This window comes from Furipterus horrens, unplaced genomic scaffold (genome assembly GCF_987537825.1).
Source record: "Furipterus horrens unplaced genomic scaffold, mFurHor1.1.pri manual_scaffold_2, whole genome shotgun sequence".
NCBI classification, from domain to species: domain Eukaryota; kingdom Metazoa; phylum Chordata; class Mammalia; order Chiroptera; family Furipteridae; genus Furipterus; species Furipterus horrens.
The window spans coordinates 14323576-14341348 of NW_028327172.1; positions in this window are offsets into that span (position 1 = coordinate 14323576).

Genomic DNA, 17773 nt, shown 5'->3' on the forward strand with positions numbered 1-17773 from the left:
CAGCCACAATCAAACCGCCCTACCTTAGCCCACCACAGGGATTGAAAGCAGACCAAAGTAATTTTTTAGACGATGAAAACCATGGAGATGGTATTTAATTAAGCATTATTACCTTGGAAACTTTTACTACATATACTGAGGTTTCTTCTAGCACATATATCTAAACCGATCGAAAAACATGGCATCTGAATTTTGTTTAAAAAACCCTCCAGGATGTATATGCATATGGAATCCATAAAACAGAACACTTACGTATTAAAACTAACACCCAGAATCATTTTGTGTGCAGAGCATGTACAACCATTACTTAGCTGCCTAGGATAAACAGTGTTGGATTATCTCACAAATATGTGTCTTCAACTGTATTTTTGCTACTGAATGTGTCTCACATTGTGCAGTCTTTTCTCTAAGATATTGGATCTCTTAAGTCCAGTGTACATTGTGTCCCTTGGGGTGGATACATGCCTATAAAAGATAAAAATTCTTCTTAGAGGTTGTGATCTAGCATTATTAAGGTAGAGTCTGAGTGTCTGCATTCAACCAGCTTTCAAGGAAATTCTGATGCAGAGAAACCCCGCCCCTGGGTGTTATCCCCCTGGTCTTGGCTCATTGCTTAGGTTACATGTGACCTTTTCTTTTTAACTGATCTCCATCCTTTACGTGGCCCCATTGGTAAGCCTGACACAGAAACTCCTTTCTTGTGACTGTCAGTGACAGCTAGTGTGTATCTCCTAATCTGCTGGGTTTAGCCCTGTCACCTACTATTACCAGGTAGGTCCAGACTTCCTGAAAGGCATGAGACGGTCTTCCCAAAAAGGTTTCTTCTGGCCATCGACAGGACTGTACAGTCAAGCACAACTGTCAGTTTGAGATGGGTTAGAAGGCCACACCTGGTATCAGCGTGAATCACCAGAAACACTTCAACCACATTAAGTTCAAAATCAAGTATTAGGAATATCAGTCATTTTATTTGACTGAGCATTAGTTTTTAACCAGAGTACATCTGCATGGGTTTCCAGAAACCCAGAGCTACTTCCATGGGGCTGGGAATCTGAACACTGATGTGAAGGGCAGTAGGGAACACAGATCACAAAAGTAGAATGAGCCTATGTTCTAGCTCTGCTCTTTGCCTGGAATGGGACTTTGAAAATAGGCCCTTTCCTTCTCTGAACCATCAAGAGTACCCTCAGGACACTCTTACAGGATTCTGGGGACAAGTCAATGAAAGAGTAGATGAGCAAATAAAGGACTAGAGTCATCCATATAGTCAACAGATATTTATTAAATGCCTACTATGTGTAGGTTGGTCCGGTATATACAATAGTAACAAAAGCAGACATGATAGCATAGTCTATCAGGGTAGACAGACTTGAATTGAATGATCAACTAAATAACTGTGAAACCGCAACAGTGGCCATTGCTAAGAAGTAGAGGGTCAGTCATCAAAGTCATAAACCAGTGGGCAGGGAGCTATCACAGAGCCCCGGTGAGGGCCATAACCTAGAGCTATGGGCAGAGTGAAGCGCTGCCTGGTTGGGAAAAGGCAGCCGAGGCAGGAGCAGAGAGCAGCCCAGAGGTTGGAAGGGTGAGGCTAGAAGAGGACAGTTCAGGTCAACAGCTGCCACCCAGGAAGCTGGGTGTGGAGGACTATTTAGATGTTTCACATGCTGCCCTTTGTCATCTGTGTGACAGCCCTCATGCTGGTCCCCCTGGATGTCCTTCCATCCTCAACCTACCAAAACCCTTCCCATTGCATGCTCATCAGTTTAAGTGTCTCACTCCCATGACCTGTATACGGCCACACATGGCTCAGTGGTCAGAATGCAGGCTCTGGATATTGCCTGTGTGACCTTGGGCAAGATGTTGCATCTCTCTCGGCCTCAGTTTCCTCTTCCGTGAAATGAGGAAAGAATATTACTTACCTCACAGAACCAGTGTAATGAATTAATGCATGCCAAAGTTTTAGAAAAGCACCTGGCACATAGTGAGTGAGGAATAAACATTAGTCATTAATATTATTGGTGTTCTAAACACTCTGAACATAATAGCTCTTTTACTTCTTGCAAACCCCTATGACAGTAACTATTATTACTGACATTTTATAGATAAGAGTTCTATCATTCATTTAAAAGTACATTAAGTACTGTGCTAGGATCTAGGACTGACAATGAGCAAAACAAACACAGGCCCTGCTCTTAGATGCAGGAAGAATAGTTAAAATGCCACTGGGCTCCCACTAAGCCTGGGACAATGTGAGCTTCCATATAAATAATGATGGTAACAATCCTAAGGTGTTGAATGAAACAGGAATTCAGGCTCCATACTTACATAAATAAATGAATGTACAAATAAGTAAATGCAGGGATTCTTTGTTCTGTTAGAACGACAACAAATGAATGTCAAGGAAGTGAAGCAGTTTCAAAAAATCACCAACTGGCAAATATCATAGCAGCAACTGATTCAGGCAAGGATTGTCTAAGGATGCTAAAACCACAGGGCAAAAGTCTCATGAGAATATTTACATACTCTCAAAATACTTATTAATTCCAATGAGGAAAATCACACCTTTGTAGTAGAGAAACCGGGCAGATGCCACCTTAACCAAGTGATTACAATGAACACCACCAGTGATGGGACAAACTGAGTCCCGTGCTCCTGGGACGGTGCATGGAGGACACAAGTGCATCTGTGGTATTCCTGCCGAAGTGCAAAACCTGAATTTAATCGTGAAGAAATAGCAGACATACTCAAACTTAGGGACATTCTACAAAGTAACTAGTCTGGACTCTTCAAAGATATTGAGATCATTAAGACAACAGCAGACTGAGAGACTATTCTAGATTAGAAACCTCGCCACTAATTGCAACATCTGAATCCTGAACACACCCTGCCCTGCCCTCCACAAAAAAAAAGGAAATAAATAAACAAATATATCGTCGTGGGCAGCCGTCCGTCTCGAGAGACGATGGTGTAGCTTCTTAAGAGTCTATCTGCACCGCCGAGAATGGCTGTGCAGTCCGACTCGGGAGTGACACGGTATCTGTCTCCTCCCGTGTTGAATCGACATCTTGCGATGACGCTGGAGTGTCCTCTCCAGTGAAGCTGAAGCTACAGAGCCTGGGCAGGGTGATATGGAGGGTCTGCTGTTGCCCATGCAGCAGACCCCCCCTCTCTTCGCAGCTGAAGGGTCCAAGGGAAAGACGGAGTCAATACAGCTTGGCTTCAGGTGCGCCGCAGGAGTTGCCGGTGTTGACTACAACGTCAAACCGCCTTAGGGACTCCGGCTCCGGATTTTCTGTCGGGGTTTACTCCCTTAGCCTTTCCCCTGAAGAGGTATGCCGCAAGGCAGCGGAGGTTTTTTGGAGTCAGAGTTTTCCTTCTCTGATGTGCCCTGACTGGAAGATCGAACCAGCGACACTTAGCTCGCAGGCCGACGCTCAATCCACTGAGCCAAACCAGCCAGGGCCCAAACAAATATATACATATATATATATATATATATATATATATATATATATGTATATATATGAAGGACATTATTGGGACAACTGGGAAAATATGAATGTCTATAGGTTACATCATAGTATTATGTATATATTAATTTCCTGAATTTGATAACTGCACTGTGGATATGAAAGATGATATCCTTGCTTCTAGAAATATGCTCTAAGGGGTAGTGAGGAGTAAAGGAGCTTCATATTTGCGAATATCTGTCAGATGGCCCAGATGATAATAATAATAAGAGTAATGTATGTGCATGTGTATATAAACTGAAAGATAAATCAACAGATAAAAATGATAAAGCAAATAATGTAAAGTGTAAACACTTGGGGAATCTGGGTTAAGGACATACAGAAGCTCTTAGTACTATTTTGCACCTTTTTATCCTAAATTTGGAATTATTTAAAAATTGTAAGCTGTCCAAAAAAATCGAAAGAAACTCAGACCTCCTCCCCTCCCCCGCATGCCTGTTTGGAGGAGAGCCGGGAGGAGAGAGACCTGATGCTCATTTGTATTGATCTGTAAACACCCACTCCAGCCCCCACCCCCGTGGCTGTGTCTCTCTGCGGACAGAGCTGCTTCCGGCTCCTGAGAAAGGGTGCTGACAGCCAGAAGCATTATTTCTGGCCCTTTTCCAGTGCAGGAGGAAACAGTGAAAGCTCTGTACCGCTGAGGCGCTGGTCCCCGAGGACTGGCGCCAGGAAGCGGAGGTGTGGGCGGGAGGTGGGGTGCTGGCAGGATCTGTGGGTCAGCAGAGCTTCCTGGGGACCATGAGCCCCTGCCTTAGGGCTCCCTCCCACCGCAGGGAAAGGGGAAGGAGGGATTGGAAGGGACTGGAAAGAAGGAAAAGGGAAAATGGACATTTGCTAGGCACCTACTGTCTGCCAAGCACTGTTCTGGGTGGTTGACATATATTACCTCACTAATCCTCATAGAGTTTTGAGATAACCTCTGTTATTGTTCCCATTTAGAGATGAGGATACAGAGGTTCAGAGAGGTAAGGACAGTGCAGTAGATATGCTGACCTTTATGCTTAAAGCAACTTTAAAAGCTGGTTAAAATAAGAATTTCTTAGAAATTAGCCAATGATCTGGCAAGAAAGTATGAAACACTCAGAAGACCCCAAATAAGAGAAACCAGGAACCCAGAGAGGTGGGCAGGGCAGGAGGCTGCCTTTCACCTTGAGTGCATTGTGAAACCATGTGAACCTTGACTTTGGTTCTCATGAGCTGATAGAGACAAGAAACTCTTTAAGAGTCAGCCCCCAGGGCCCATCCCAAGCGGGAGATTAATGGAAAACCCAGCTCTGCATAAAGCTGAATCTCCAGTGCCCGCCCTCCAAATCAGGTTACAGAGAAACTAGGAGCAAAACCCACCACTCCTCATCGTCATTAAAACCTACAAAGAAACCTTAGCGCCGAGTTGAGGGGGAAAGCATTTTCACCGAGGATGCATAATCCCAAAAGAATTGTCGGTGTTTTTTTTCTTTTTTCTTTAAAGATTTTATTTATTTACTTTAGAGAGAAGGGGAAGGGAGGGAGAAAGAGAGGGACAGAAACATCAGTGTGTGGTTGCATTTTGTGCCCCCCACCTGGGGACCTGGCCTGCAACCCAGGCATGTGCCCTGACTGGGAAGTGAACTAGCAACCCTTTGGTTCGCAGGCTGGTGCACAACCCACTGAGCCACACCAGCCAGGGATGTCAGTGGTTTTTGAAGCCTGAATTCACATTCCCGGTTAAACTAAAATATCTCAGGCTGAAGTTTTAACGTGTCCCCTCAGAGATTTTGTTATGAATGTAGAAGCAGGAAGCAGCAAATTCCCTCTATTCTTCGTGGATGTTCAAATAATGTAGACCCCATTATATAAGCCACAGACTCAAAAACACAGAAAGACTGGCAAAAGCAAAGATTTCATACAAAAGCCATGATGTTTGTGAAGTGCACGAAGACTTGCCTGATGGGAGTTTGGGAAGAGCTAAAGAGCAAGCCAGCCCAGGAATGACCAATTTCAAAATCCTGCAGCAGAAATACTCTACCTTTAGCCCTGGCTGGTGTAGCTCAGTGGATTGAGCACTGGCCGGTGAACCAAAGAGTTGCCAGTTCGATTCCCAGTCAGGGAACATGCCTGGGTTGTGGGCCAGGTCCCCAGTTGATTATGGGCAACAGGCAACCATGCGTTGATGTTTCTTTCTCTCTCTTTCTCCCTCCCTTCCCCTCTCTCTAAAAATAAATAAATAAAATCTTTAAAAAATACTCTACCTTTAGCTGAGGGATCACACTAAAACTACAGTTTCTCTGTCTTGGCACTACTGACATTTTGGGTACATGATTCTTTGCTGTAGGAACTGAGGCCTTGTAGGATGTTTGGCAGCATCACTGAGTTCTACTCACTGGACACCAGTAGCATGAAACCCTGTTCCAAACTATAGCAACCAAAAATGTCTCCAGACATTGCTAAATATCCCCCAACAAGTAAGATTGCCCCGGTTGAGAACCACCACCAATAAATAAATAGTAAACTTCGATACCCTGTACACAACACAGCCCAAAGTTCTCAGAAGCACAGAGTAAAGACGGAGAAGCCTCAATTGGGGGGTGGAGAGTGGGGTGAGGTGATAAATGTGCAGAGAAAATCCCGCAGTAGCCCAGTGGTAGCAAGTCTCAGAAAGAGCCAGCTAAATTACACCCCCTGAAAGAACCTTCTACAAATAGCTGGGAGGTGAAAATCCAACTCATTCCACGGCATGTAATTTTTAAAACTGTGTTAGCACAAAACCAAAGCAAAGATGCTGGAGAAGAAGGGTGGGAAAGGTCAATAAAGCATCCCGGATAGAGAACGATGGCCAGGAAAGAAAGGTTACCATGGAATAGATGAAAAAATCTGACTCATATTGTTCTATGAGTTAACAAGTCTAAATAAATAATCGCCCCTTTGAGGGAAAAACCACAAAGCAGAAGTATAACAACTCAAAAATGAGACATGGAAGAACTGAGGGATAAGACAGAACAAGGTAATTTCAGAAAGGAGAATGTGGTGGGGAGGAGGCCTTAGACTCAGCGCAGTAGAAATCGGGGATAGATACAGAGAAAGTGAATAAGGTGAGACGAAATGAAGTGTTTTAAAATTAGAGATAGGGGAGAAACAAGATGGCGGAGAAGTAAGTGGAAGCTACACTAACTTCCTCCCAGAACTAGTCTGGATTTACAACGTAATTTTGGAGAAATCATCTGGAATAACCAACCGAACACCAGCTGGAGAGAAGTCTTATAACCACGGAGAGACAGAAAAGGCCGCTACATCACAACGTGACCGGTAGGGAGTGCGGAGACGCGGAAGGGCTGGCTGGGCTCCCACGGGTGGCAGCTGAAGGGACTGAGAAACAGCTCAGCAGCCAGGGGTTCCCCCTGAGAAGGGCAGGGTCTAAACCCCCAGCTGAACTTCCCAGCCTACAGCAACAGAGTGGAAAGTAAAATAGTATCCAGTTGAGAAAAGCGAAAAGCCACAGGGTTTCTTGCTAGCCGGAGAGAAACAGCTGGAGAAAAAGAGCTCTTAAGCGGATCACATACAAAAATATTTTGGCCCCCACTTACCCTGGGCTCAAGCGGAGGAAAGGCAGAGAGGACTGGAGATGCTTGGGGAGAGTTTGGTGTGGTGGCTTTGAGGGGAGAGCTGGGGAAGCGGCTGGCTGGGTCCCAGTGCTGACTCATCCCCAGTGCTGCAGGCAGACTATTCCCGGCCAAGTGGCATCAGCCTGAGGGGAAGCAAAGGCCCTACCTACAAGAATTAAGCTGCCACACCCATGGTCCTTAAGCCTGACGGCTAATCACAGATTGAATAGATTATCAACTAAAGGAGACAGACAAAGGCAGTAGATCCCTGGAAGTCTCCAACAGGCTGCCTAGGCCCCGACTGGTACAGGATCTGAGGCCACCAGGGGCAGATCCAGGAAGTGCAGATCATTCTAAGAAGCACCAACAATCAATAGGAGTCACAAAAATGGGGAGACAGAGAAACAACCCCCCATTGAAAGGAAAGGCAGAGTCCCCAGAAAGAGTGCTAAATGAAATAGAGGGGAGCCAACTATCAGATATGGAATTGAAAGCATGGATTATGGAGAAGCTCAATGAGCTCAGCGGAAACTACAAAGAACTCCAGAAAAACTATAAGGAACTTACTGAGAATTATACCAACATCAAAAAGGACCTGGAAGCTATCAATAAGAGCCAGGAGGAAATGAAGAATATGATCTCTGAATTGAAGAACACAGTAGAAGGAATTAAAAACAGGCTAGAGGAAGCAGAAAATCGGATCAGCGAGCTGGAGGACAATGTAGACAAAAACTCACAGACAGTGCAACAAAATGAAAAAAGGCTGAACAAGACTGAAGAGGCTCTAAGACAGCTGCAGGACAACATGAAACGTAATAATATCCGTATCATAGGGATTCCAGAAGGAGAAGAAGAAGAGCAAGGGATAGAAAACCTCTTTGAAAAACTAATGACAGAAAACTTCCCTAACATGAGGAGAGAAAGAATCATGCAAGTCCAGGAAGCACAGAGGGTCCCAATGAAGATGAACCCCAATAGGCCCACTTCAAGACACATCATAATTAAAATGCCAACATTCAAAGACAAAGAGAGAATCCTAAAAGCAGCAAGAGAGAAACAACTAATAACATACAAGGGAGCTCCAATAAGGCTATCATCAGATTTCTCAGCAGAAACACTACAAGCTAGAAGGGAATGGCAAAATATATTCCAAGTAATGAAAAACAAAGGCCTACAAGCAAGAATACTCTACCCAGCAAGGCTCTCATTCAAAATGGAAGGTGAAATAAGGAGTTTCCAGACAAAAGAAGGTTAAAAGAATACATCTCCACCAAACCAGTATTGCAAGAGATGCTATAGGGTCTGCTTTAAGAAGATGAAGAAACAGAGAGAGACAGAGAGGAACATGAGTACAAAGGGGGAAAATGACAATGAATAAGTACTGAAAGAAAGAAGGAACTTCTACCATTTGCAACAACATGATTGGAACTAGAGAGAATTATGCTTAGCAAAATAAGCCAGGCAACAAAGAAAATTACCTTATGCTATCACCTGTTAAAGGAAACTAATGAACAGCACAAACAAATGAGCAAAACTGAACCACAGGTATGTAAACGAGGAACAAACTAACAGTAACAAAGGGGGAGATGGGAGGGAGAGAAGTGGTAAGAAGGGGAAGGGTCTAGTCAAAGATCATGTATAAATGATCCATGGACATGGACAGCTGGGTGGGGACTGAATGTGGGAGAAGGGAGGGACAGGGTGCAGAGAAGCAAGAGGGGGAAGAAAGTGAGACAACTGTAATGGAAAAACAAACAAAGAAAAATTTTTAGTGGGGGAAAAAAATAAAAATATAAAGAATAGAAATGCAAGTTCAGTGAATATTGGAAGGACAAGGATTTTCCTTCACACTGTATATATTTTCTCCCTATCTGATCCCTCCAGAATTTGGCATTCTAAAGAAGTAAGTAATGACCTAAGTTTCTTTGCATAAAACTAATAAGACCAGTTGTTAATAGCGATTTTTTGACTAAGACTTTGACTGGAATGTCATGCCTAAAGGAGACATGCTTGGGCTTTGGTTGTTACCAAAAAGCCCTGAGCAACTGGGACTGACTTTCAAAGGTAATAAAAGTCCACGAGATAAAAGGCCTGGTACCTTGGATGGATGAGCGGTCCATAGCAATCTTTACAGGGAAGGAACGAAGGTTGTTTTACTGAAAGATGGCTAGAAGGGACCTTAAGGCAAAATGGAAAACCAGGAGGACCTGGAAAAGACAGGTGTTTACAGGCAAGGCTGAATGCCAGGTATGTGGCTCAGCTTCTGTGCCCTGAAGGGCAGACTGAAGGTCACCCTAAATGTTCCTTGCGTAAGTTCCAGCAAAGCAGAACTAAAGATCATAGGTGATCATTTGCTGCTCTTGTTGTGTTTATGCAAATGAACAGGATAAATTAAAAATGGACTTAATGCAGTCCCTTTAATGACAAGGAGGGTAATCTTAGGGAGAAAAATCAAGATTCAAGGAAGATCACAATGCCCAGTGGTAGACTATAAAGTAGTGCAGCTAACCGTCTTTAAAGTTTCTTTTCATTTAAAATTTGTTTTCATTTGAAAGTTAAACTATGTCTGTGGCATTATCAAAGATGTTTAATTTACAGGCAAGAAGAATGTCAAATGCCTTGCAACTGGATGTCTTTCCAATAAGACAGTCCTACAGATCTATAAACTTGTGTGGGGGTTATGTTACATAAATTAACATGTGTTTTCTGTTTTCAAAGGGCATAAGCCTACGATCTCATTACCTGAGTGATTGTCTGTACGTATAGGCCTCACTTAATTCTGTCTGCATTGCTGCCTCCTGAGACTCAACGGTTTGGCTGAACTAAGTGGCTGGGTTGGTGAAGAATGGGGTGGTCAGTGGGCTTCACTTTAAAACTGGTTTCTCTTTTCTATCCTAATGGCTTGGACAGAAAGAGCCCAGAGGCCTGAGAGGGGGGAAACCTAAAATATTTCCCTCAGTCCAAACTAAGTATAATGGGCAAAAGGGTTTTGGACAGGTGAGATGTACCTGGCATACCTTCCTCTAAAGAAGCCCTTCTTTTCCCTAATGTGGGATATTGAAAAATTAATACCTGTCTTTTGTCATCTAGTGGTTACGGATTGAATGATGTCCTTTAACCCTGCTGCCCCCAGAACACAACAAGGATGCCAGCCTACTAAACCAAGCACGCCGTTGTCCAGAGACAGCCAACCAACCTGGAGTCTGCACTATCCTTCCCCTTGTGGGAAGGCCACCCTCCCCTCCACACTCCCACTCTTATTAGGGATTTCTTGACCCAAGGGTAGGTAGGACGACGACCATGCCCAGCTTGAAGCAGCTAGAGGAGCTCGAGACCTTCGTCCATTGTCCTTTATAAGATTGTAAAGGGTCTTAAGTCTGAGAGGGAGGGATTGTTATTTTTTATTGTTAAAATATTTAACTAATTAATTATTTTTTTAAAAAAGAAGAATATATGAAAGGGTGAGCCACGGGCATGGACTTGGGGAGGGGATTGTCGGGGAAGGGGAGTGCTGGGCGGAGGGGAGCAAAGGGGAAAAAATTGGAACTATTGTAACAATATAATCAATAAAGTATACTTAAAAATAAATAAATAAATAAATAAAAATAAAATTAGAGATAAGATAGAGAAAAAAAAAGAGAGAGAGCCAACATATACATAATGGGAGTCTCTAGAGAAGAGAAACAAAACAATGAAATACAATACATATTTAAAAATAGAACTGAAGGAAACTTTCTTGAAGTAAAAGATTGGACTCTTAATATAAAAGGGACCATGTGTGTCAGAGAAAATTGACCTAGAATGGTCAATTCTAAGACTCTCCTGATAAAATTACCAAACTTTGAAGATAAAGAAAATATCCTTTGAGCAGCCAGGCCAAAAATAAAAAGTCACTCATAAAGAGATAAAATCAAGCTAGCCTCAGCAATATTCAATGCTAAACAGTGGCATAATACTCCAAGGATATTTAAGGAAAAAAGTCTAAGCCATGTATTTTATATGCTGTAAAGGTGTTCCTCATATATAAAAACTACAAACACTTTTAGACATGCAAGAACTCAGAGAGTATTGTTCCCATGAACCCTCCTTGAGAAAACTACCAGAGAACACATTTCAGACTATGAAAGCCACTGCAAAAGGAGGACCAGGAATAAGCACTGAAGATATTTCAGTATAGAACAAAGATAGAAAGAACTGTTGGATATCTGAATGTAAATTTATATACGCTATGACAATGTAGATACAACACATCTAATAAAACATGAGAGGAGAAAGTAGAAAAGAGAAAAATGGAGCGTGTTCCCTGATGGCCCCGTCTGTAATAGCTAGGCATTAAGGAGCACTTAATATATTTAATATAGCACGTTTAATAATATACAAGGAAACGTGTAGAGACCACTTTGCATTGTGTCGAAGAAAGGGATGGGAGGGGGATAGGAAAACGTGCCAATTTTTTCATTGCTCATTCTGGGACACAAATAGATATTGCCTAATCAAGTAGGGAGCTGCGGGTTGAATATACTGTTACGAAGGTAGACACTAGAGAAAAGAAAAAGAAGCCTTCATGGATAAGAATTTTAATTGCTCTGGTGAGAACTTCCAGGGCGATGTGGAATGACAACGACAAGAGCGGGTGTCCTGGTCTTGCTTCTGCTCTTGGGGAAAGCGTTCAGCCTTTCACCGTCTGATGAGGCTTGCTATGCGTTTCTCATCAAAGTCCTTTATCGTGTCGAAGGAGTTCCCTTTTGCTCCCAGTTGCTGAGTGTTATCGGGAAAAATGTGTTCGATCCATTGGACGACCCTTGCATTTCTGGGCTACATCTCAGTTCTGGTCCCGGTGTATAATCCTTTCACTGTGCTGCTGGATTCAGTTTGTTAGTATTTTGAGGATTTTTGCTTCTATATTCCTCGGGGATATTACTTCTCTTTTCTGGTGGTGTGCTTGGCTGGCTTTGGTGTCAGGGCAATACTGGCCTTTATCAAATGAATTAGGAAGTGTTCCCTCCTCTTTTAATTTTTGGAAGATTTTGAGATTGGCATTGGTTCTTTAAATGTTTAGTAAGATTCCTCAGTGAAGCCATCTGGTCCTAGACTTTTCTTCTTTGGGAGGTTTTTGATTACTGATTCCATCTTTTCAATTGCCGTAAGTCTGTATTTAAGAAATTTTTAAAAAATATTTTCAGATTAAGCCTCAAAATAAAATCCAACCCTTCACTGTATACAAGAGACAGAGCTGATACAAACTCAAGACCAAAAAACAAGCAAGGACTTACCAAGCAAATTAAAAAAAAAAAAAAAAAAAAAACTAATACTGATTAGCGTAAGTCATGATTTAATTATATAACAAAGTACAATTCAGGCTAAAGAGCATTATACAAAGTGAAAGGGAGACACCTCATTTCAGTCTGACATTCAGATGCAGCCATAACAATTATGAATATCTGTGCAGCAGCTAACCCAGAAGCTACATTCGCCAGGAAAATAAGAGCAGGTGAGTAGGAGAATCTCTCTCGGGGTGGCTCTCAGGGACAGAAAAGCAAGGACAGTGTAAGGAAAGGTTCCTCTGCTGCAGCACAACAGACCTATGCCCCAGCACCCAAAGGAAGTAACGGTCCAGGATGGAAAACAGTTCTGCTCACCAAGAGTTCAGGGTCCCACGTTCCCTCCCAGTTGCAGCTTCACCAGCCCCTAAGACCACATCATCATCTGCTTGGTAGGAGCCAACATACCACCATTTCCAGGTCTCTCCTGGTCGGAGGAAAGAGAAATTGTGGAGCTGGAATGCCCCTGACCTCGGGTCTGGCTCCAGGAGAGGCAAATATTACTTGCACTCACGTTATGTGAGAGAAAACTGGGCACTGGGTAAACCCAAATCCAAGGGAGGAGTGGGCTGGTCTGGGACTAGTCTGGCTTCATGCCTAGGAAAATGGCTAGGACAGATCTTAGGGACTCATTACCCATCCATGCCACAGGCCACTCCTCCGGCCACTAAATATGTGGGTGAGCTCACGAGTAGGACGCACTCACCCCCTCCCCATGGCGGACACACCAAAGTCTATCCAGTTACAGCACCATGATCTCTGAATGATGTCCGGACCTGTCCACCTGGTTCAGATGCAGGTCCCTGTGGCCAGATGACTTATAAACTAAAAGACAGTTTGTCCCACCCACCTGGCTGGTAGACAATGGTGAAACAGAGAATGTGAGACCACAGTAAACACGCCTGTTCAGAAGAGAGTGTACGGCCACCGCACAATCGTCCCCGGGCAGGAATCGTGTGGACCCCTGCCCTGGCTGTGGAGGTCCTGGCTGCTCCAGTCTTGCCCTCTGGAAGATTCTCCCTTGTCTACTGTCCCCGTCTGAAATGGGTGGCACAAAATGTCTTCCTGGGGAGGCTATTTGGGGACTGTTACGGTTTCTTGGGAAAAACAATTCCTTGAAAGATTCATTAGGACCTGGCTGCTGTGGCTCAGTGGATTGAGCGTCAGCCTGCGAGCCAAGTGTCACTGGTTCAATTCCCAGTCAGGGCACATGACTAGGCTGCATGTCAGGTCCCCAGTTGGGGGCGCGAATGAGAGGCAACCACACAGTGATGTTTCTCTCCCTCTCTTTCTCCTTTCCCCTCTCTCTAAAAATAAATAAACAAACAAATAAATAAATAAATAATAAAAAAAAAATTCATTAGGGATCAACATCTATTTGCTTACAGGCAACTCGTGAACCAGTAATCACACTTTGTGCTGTTCCCTCATAATTCTCAAGCCTGCTGCTCCCTGTCTGTTTCCTCACTCTGGCCACACCTCTCCCCTGACATTAATGGCAGTGATTGGAGACCTCCTGAAATAACAGGCATAAGAGAGAAGCAACACCCTTAGTCTGACCCTTGTCTCGGGGCTGGCTTCCTTGTATGATGAATGGTTTGCTCAATGGATAGGCTTTGAGAAAGGCTCGGAGTCACAGCCGTCTGATGTCCTGTGTTGGGGTGACAGAAGCAGATGGCTGTTTCAAACTTGTGAAGCCGCTACCTTTCTGCAGATTCGCGGTTCCCTTTCATCTCTGCTTGAAGCCCGGCAAATACTTGCAGAGGTCATCTCTTTTCTTCGAATATCACTAAAACTAACAAGGAGCAGCCACTACTCACTAACCTCCTAGCTCTTCCCAACTTCTCTTTGAGTTATAGCCTTAGAAGGCACATGATCTGCCTTTCAAGCTATAGAAGGAGATACTTTCACCTATCATTTAGCCTAGAGTACCCCCATGTCCAGCCTACAGTGAGTGTGTTCCTGCTGTCGGCCCAAGGTTGCAGCTATGGCAGTGCCCCACACTCGTTGGGGTAAAGACGGTTGTCTCTGTGTGTCCATCAGGCCTCTCTGGGGCCTGCAACCCTGTCTCCCACAGTGCACAGGACAGGGCTCAGCAGGCCCTGGGCCCTCACACAGACTACTCATTGACGGTCCAAAGCAGATTGAGTGTGTCCAGCAGCTTTGTAGGGGTTGCACCCTACAGCAGACCAAAGCGCGGCTAATTCAAAACCTCAGAACACATGGAACAGCCAATAACGTGGGTTTTATGAGGCACGGACCTGAGGGTAGCAAGCTTGTAGGGTCTGGCCTCTCCTGGGATATCTCACACATTCTGGAAAATGAGAGAAGAGGGAAGCTCTGTCAGAATCCTCCCCAGAAGATCAGAGGGAAGGTCAGAGGCTGGTCCAGAAGGGGCAGAAGCTGGGCCATGCGCAGTGACACATTGGCCGGGGTCCCAAGCCTGCAGGAGGGTGGCGCTCAGGAGGTTATTTTGGGTTTGGAAGGAACTGTTCGGTACAGAACAGCGCAGTCCAGAGTTTCTGGGACTCTCCCCAAGGCTGGGAAAGAGGGGTGGGGTGAGAGAAGGCTCTGCCTATTTCTGGGTCTCCATCCTCCCATCTGTACAGGAAGGAGCCGGGTGCCTGGTCTGTATGACCGCTGCCTCTCTGCACAGCCCCCAAGGCCAGGGTCCTAAGGTTCTAAAGTCTCTAAGGGCTCTAAGGTCTTTTATAAACTCCAGAAGGTAAGGAAGGCCATCTCGGAAAGAGAGGGGAAGTGATTTGCTCAAGTCCACACGCAAGAGAGGAACAGAGCCGGGCTAGAGTCCGGCATGTCCCAGTTCCTGGTAAAATTTCTCACAATACTGCTCCATCCTCCCCCACTGCTCCCCCCACCCCCTGCCACTGGCACACATCTGGAGTGGGAGTCTCATGTCCCCACCGCAGTCAGGAGAATGGGACCCGCTCCTGTCGTGAGAAAACCTGCTCTGTGTCAGACTGGTAGAGAACATGCTCCCGCTCCACTGCAGGTTGAGAGAAAGGACTCTAGTCGCTGGGCTCCTGCAAAGAGACCCAGCAGGAATGCCGCGGCTTAAGGACGACAGGCGTCCCCGTTCCTCAGCCCCCCCCCACCCCCCCCAGGCAGCTCGGCGTCCTCAGCACCCCAGACACGGCCATCAAGCTTGGTCAATGGCAGTCCACAGGTATGTCCCTGGGCTGTCTTTGGGAAGAACAGGAGGGACCTGCCACAGCGCTGTGGCCTAGGCCCAGCGTGGCACGCACGCTTATTCCTTTGCAGAGAGCTCCGGCGCATCGCCATGCTCACCACTGAGGAGGGAGAGCCATCGGCCCAACCCTGCCCGGCTGGCCGTCAGGTATCTGAGTTATCCCCTGTCCCACAACGGAACACGCTCTGCCCCTCTCCAAGGAAGTCGGTCCCAAACTCCATGTAGTTACTCTTCCAGATCAAAGCGCAGGATGTCTGGGGAAAGGAAGTCCCCTCCAGAGCCACAGATGGTTCCTCACAGCCCAGTGACATATTAACTGCAAGACAAGTCATCTGCCCCCCTCCTCAACCACCACCCCAGCTGCATATCCACACCATGCTGGACCGGGGTGGGAAAACCACAGTAATACTGCCACATGCAAAGGCAGAAGGGCACACTGGGGAGTCCCTGGTGCAGAGCGATAGGCCAGTTGGGCTGGCCTCAATGGTACGGTACGGACTTGCTCTGGCAAAGGAACACATGTGTTCCATGGTTGGCTAATTCAACCAGCCTCGTTCTAGAAGATTCTCCTTCCCCCATCATCTCTGTGACCACATCTGAAGCAGGTGTTAAAGGCCTGGACTCCCTGGGGGTTTGCTTTGGGGCTCAAACAATCTAATCACTGGCCACTTCCTACGTTCCTTGGCAATTTCTGGTCTAGGTGCTTCTAACTAGTTCCAGGTGCCAATAACCATATCAAAATGTCTCCCACAAAGTTCTGAAGCTGTTTTATTACTTTATTTCCTGCTCTGGTCCAGCCCTCTCTCTTTAATTTTGGCTACCTTCGGGGGGATCCCTAAAGCAGTAAGTCTGAACGGGAGGCCAACACCCTTACTGACCTTGCTCTGGGGCACGGTCCTGTGCTGGGCTTCCTGGGTGGCCTTCCAGGGAGGCTCTGACCCACAACAGCTGACCTCCTTCTGTGTGGCTTACAAAGGGGAGTGGCTTTCACCTCTGTGAGGCCCCACATTTCTAGATACTCTCTATCCCTGTCTATCTCTCCTGTCTTTTTTGTGATAATTTGCTAAAAACCACAAAGAGCAGCAGCCACGTACACTAATATTCTGGCTTTTTCTGGCCACTTCTCCTAGAGCTATGGGCTTGGTAAATATGCGAGCGGCCTTCCAAGGTGTCATAAAAATGGCTTTACCAAAGGCTTTTCCAAGGTGCCACGAGGACCTCCAACTTCCCAGCCTGGGATCTCTGCACCCTCCCAAAATGCAGCAGGACCACCAAGTCGATGACTCATGCTGCGGGGGGTTAGCACAGCACGCTGCTGCCAGTACTGAGTTTTGTTTGTTTACAGTAACAAAAGGCTGCTATAATAAAGGTATCCCATAACAATTTAGTGGCTCGAGGAAGATAGAAGCATGTTTCTCTTACACTTAAAGACAATCCCTGGGACTCATTTCAGATTGGCAGGCTGTTCAGTTCCACAAGGTCATTCAGGAGCTTGGGGCCTTCCATCTGGCTTCCTGTCATTGCCTCAACCAGCGGCCTTGTCTGCCGGATCACAGGGCTGCAGGCACATCCATGGTCCCACTTGTGGGAAGGGGAGAGAGAGTATCGGGGGAGAGGGAGGGTACACCTTAAGGCCGAGGCCTGGGAGAAGCACGCTCTTCTTCCCAGTATACGCCATTGGCAGACACTTAACCACATTGATAGACCTAGATATGGGAGCATCTGGGGAAAATCAATGTCGGTGAACAATTAGTTGTCCCTACCATGGGCCTTGAAGCTGAATGGGCAGGCAGTCACTATGAGTCACATGGCCTTGAGCATAGGCCTAGAGGATAGCTGTCCACACGGGGACCCTCGTCCTCACCCCACACACAGGCTGTGACATGCTAGTTCCCCACCCAGAACATGGGACCAGCAGACCGACATGACACATGTTTGTTTGGTAGCTTTGCCATGCCCCACTGTCATCTCTAAAATGATGCCCACTGTCCTGCCCCTGTGCTAGTGGGGGCCTGAGGGACCCTGCTGGGAGAGAGAAGAGTGCCAGCCCGTGCTCTCCAAGAAGCAGATGCCACGATAGGATTAACCATGCAAGAATTACACTAGGAGACACGCCTGTGTGAAATGAAGCAG